The following is a 4,362-nucleotide window of genomic DNA, read 5'->3' on the forward strand; positions in this document are numbered from 1 at the left end:
TGTTCTCACTTTCTGATTGTGCAGATCTTGCCTGATGATGTGCCCGTAGCTTAAAGAGGCAAGAGGCAGAATTTATTGTTTCTCTCACTTTCCAGGTACCAAAACTGACCATGGGAAAAGTGTGACAAGCTTTGGAGTTAAACATGTTCTCCATAATTGCAAGTCTACTATTTTGTAGTAAAATGCTTGAAAAAAACCAGCCTTCAAGGATATCACTATTACAGTGGTATCTTCAGGCTATTTTCAAGCAGAACCCTTTTCTGGCCATGGCTTGGAATCACTTTCCAGAGAGAAAGCCAACAAAAATTTAATTTCTTCTGAGCAAGGCAGCGGCCTCGTCATACTTCAGCTACAACACACTGCACTGGCTTCTTTCCCACATGGCACTGCCACAAACCTGTGAGTCTAAAACTGACCAGAACGGCAATAGTCATTGCTGTGACACCCATCACTGGTCTGGGATGTGCTGAGTCCCTTACAGATACAGCTAGTATGGGTAGGGCATGCAGCTGTAGGTCACAGTTGTTTCAATAGTGAGTCAGCAATCCCTGCCTGAACAAACCCACAACTGCACTCAGATATGTTGAGAGCAGAGCACTTTGAGGATTCTTGCTCAAGATTTTGCATGCTGCTGCAGTGGTCTGTAGCTGTCTGCAGACCCCAGGCTCCATCCATGGGACAGTTTTGCACAAAAGAAGCATTCCCGGGGGAAGATCTGCAGGATACTGCCACAGAAATGCATCTCCAGAGTGCTCAGAGGTCACACAGCCCCATCATCCCTGACAGGTTGCAAAGAGCTGATGTAAGACCTGACCATGCATGAAGTTCACTTGCTCGTAATTTTTGCTCCGTGAATGATGCAGGCCTGGGATAATCCCGTAGGGGAAACCGTGGAGGGTGATGGATGGAAGAAATTTGATACAATGCAAAGTGTGATACAAGCAGGCCAGACATGTACTGCAGTCTTTAATTCTTTGTGGAGAAGTGCAGGGTGTGAGAGTTGAGGCTATGAGAGTTACATATGCAGAGCAAACACAGAAGAGCACACATCAACAGATCTGGAGCAGGCTGTACTGCCAGCAGCCAGGGAATGCTGTGCAATTGCAGCAGCATGGCAAGGCATGAGTGCTGTGCAGGCAGATGGTAATGCCAGAGCTGCAGCTCTCTCAGGCCTTTCCCAAGGAAATCCATGTCCACAAGTGCATGTGCAAAGCAGTGTCATTTTGTAGAACAGGGAAAGCAAACCTTCTGTCCCCCTTAGCATTTGTAAGGCTGTGGATGGAGTCCTGTGTCTAGCTCTGGGTGCCGGGTTTTAAGACAGATACACATCAGTTGGAGAGAGTCCAAAGGAGAAGTAACAAGAAGGCTCAGAGGTCTAGAAAACATGACCTTTGAAAGGAGACTGGAAGAAGCAGGCTTTGTTTAGTCTAGGGAAGAAAAAAATTTAAGTGAGACACAGTACCAGTCCTCAAATACATAAAAGTTTACTGCAAAGTGTAACACATTACATCATTTGCTGTGGCCACTGGCAAATCTGTGAACAGTCAGGATAGCAAAGAACTTGAGGAGGCCACCAAAGGAAGGTGCTGAATTTCCACTGCTGGAGATTTTAAAGAACAAGTAGGACAGTTATAAGAAAGGCCAAACTTTAGGGACAATCAACCCCACCATGAGCGTGGAAGGTGAACCCTCCAGCTTGGGTTCATACTGTGCAATACCATCAGCTCCAGAGGTTAAGACAGTACCATGAAGCAACGTGATTGTAAAGAGATTAATGATTGAAGAAAAGTCTTTACAGCTGTAGGAAAATAAAAATGTAAAATCAGACATATAGACCCTGACCTAGATAGTCTCATCAGACACCCATGTGTAAAGCACATTGCAGCACAGCTGATGCAGGATCTTCACTCAGCCGAAAGAGGTAAGGTGAAAGGGGCTGTGGGAAAAAATGTATTTCTACACACTTACATGGGCAACAATTACTTTAAATCCACTTCCAGCTGCCTCATAAGGAAGTGGCAGTTCCCTGTTTTACAGCTACCAGCAAAATTCACCATCACTCCAAATGCTGACAGGAGATGCTTCACTTCTGGTTTTGGCTTTGAAGTGCGCCTCTCATGGCCCCTCCATCTCCTCATGCTTGTAGCATCAATTGTTTATTTCAATAGTGAGATGGGTCACAGTGTCATCAAACTGCAGACTATATTCATAGTCCATGCTTGGGTATGGAGCCTCAATGACAGTTCAGAAAGGGCTAAGAAAATGCAGATCCATGTCACTCTAGAGAGGCCCACCCTCATCATAGTGCACCAACAGGACATGAATGCTCCAAAATGCTCTAAACTAAAACTAAGTGCAGAAGAAGTTGGTTGATTCTTACCTGTTATCTGTGGTCTTCAAGATGCAAATCAAGGCTCTTGTAGTATCATCTAGTGCTCCTAAGGCTGCCCTGGGAGATGTGGGAGAAACACCTGAGATTTTCAGTTTTTCTGTACATTGCGTCCACCAGCAGCAGAGGTGGCACAGCTTAGCACAGCGTGGTGTGGAGGAAGAGCTCACTCCCTTTAGAAAAGTAGTTGGTACAGCTGAAAAAACATACCAACAGCCTTCCAGGCATGTCAGCTTGTTCTCAGTGGTCCAGCAGTGAGTGGGGAACATGATACTGAGTCTGTGAGGCTGGGATCCACATTCAAACTTTTCTCAGAATTGGAGCAGGACCCACACACTGAGCCTAAAGTCATTGCTCCATTAGCTTGCCTTCCCAAAATAGACTTCCTGGAGCCTAAAGCTAGCCTTTCATGGCTATGGACTTTGCTTGAAGAAATCCCTTCACCCCACTTCTCTGGAGGGTTCAGGGAGCACCTGGGTGGTTGGCAGCCTGCCTGTCTCTGCAAAACAGGTTAAGCTTCTGTGCTCCTTAAGCAAAAACTGCTCATAGAAGCAGCTGTGGGTTATGCATGCCTTTGTACAGAAAATCATCTCGTGTTCATTATTCTTGTCTCCTAACTAGCTCATGGCTGTTTGTTCTCTCTACAGTGGGAGCAACTCTGCACAGCTACTGGAACTCAAACTGCACAGTGCAAAGTTACCTCTTGTATCAGAAAGCTCCTTATTTGGAAAGCTGCAGAGAGTCCCACACCTTTACATTTGCAGTGGCTCCACTTTGAGGAAGGTGACGCTTGTGGAGCAGTATGCCCAGTGCTATAAGACAAGCGAGGAGGAGGATGCTGGGCAGCCCCAACAGCATACAGCAGGGACAGCCACTCAGTAGGCAAACTAGGTGAGCTGCTTCCCCAGCTTCCTTTAATCTCTTCTCTGAGAGGATGCTCCAAACCAGCTGTGCAAGCCCTGCACTCCCCTGTAGTGCTTTGACTCTCTGAGCCATGACTACCTGCATGTGCCTTCCCTGCATGCCTCTCATAAAATTAGCTTTGATACAAAGCAAGTTAAGAGGGATGTGAGAAATGCAGACAGTGGCACTTTCAGACCGAAGCAAGGAGGCTCTCGGGGCAGCCAAGCCACCACATCATTCAGGCTGGGCTGCTGCCTGTGTGCATGTTCCACCTGTGCTTTCTGTGGCTGTAGCCCAGTAGGCAGGGCCAGAGGTCATCTTTACCATTTAGAGTTTGTTCCACAAACAGATCTTCTCCCATCCCTAGGCACCCTTCTCAGGGCATCCTGCTCTCCATTTATATATTGTACTTTTTAGTCTTTTTTTTTTTTTTCTGTGAGAAAGCCTAAGCTATTTCTTCAATAGCAGAGAGGGAGATGAAGTGGCTGAGGAGTAATAAATAATATAGAGTGGTGGAGCAGACCTCACATTAAGCCTGAAGTCCACAATTCACAACATCAGTCTGTCCTTTTTTGGACCAACAAATTAACCCCAATGAATCAGTACATGTTTCTTTCCTGCCTTTTTAAAAATTATTATTTATATGTTTAATATTTTTGCAGGGCAAGCATCAAGAGGCCTTCCCTGTAGTTGTGCTCCTGTCCCAGGAAGGACGGATGCACTTCCATGTGGGATGCCTGGGAATCAAACTGTAGGCTTTTTACATGACAGCTTTAAGCACAGTTAGTGTGGCTGCTGTCCAGCCCAGCAGTCGGTGACCCTCACTGGGTCCCCTGAATGAGCGATGCACACAAGCCGGGTCCCGGCAGCACTGCTGGACTGGACGCCCCTCAGATCACTCTGTCCGTCCCCGGCCCCAGCGGTGCCTGGTGCCTGTGGAGGGACAAAGCCCAGAGTCCCTGGTGGGCCGTGCCGCTCCCCCCGCCAGGTTTTCCCACCCTGGGCCGTGCCTGGCCCCTCGACCGGGAGCGCGAAGGTTTCCACAGTCATCTGCGGCCAGGCTGGCTCCG

This window comes from Geospiza fortis, unplaced genomic scaffold (assembly GCF_000277835.1).
Source record: "Geospiza fortis unplaced genomic scaffold, GeoFor_1.0 scaffold54, whole genome shotgun sequence".
NCBI lineage: Eukaryota > Metazoa > Chordata > Aves > Passeriformes > Thraupidae > Geospiza > Geospiza fortis.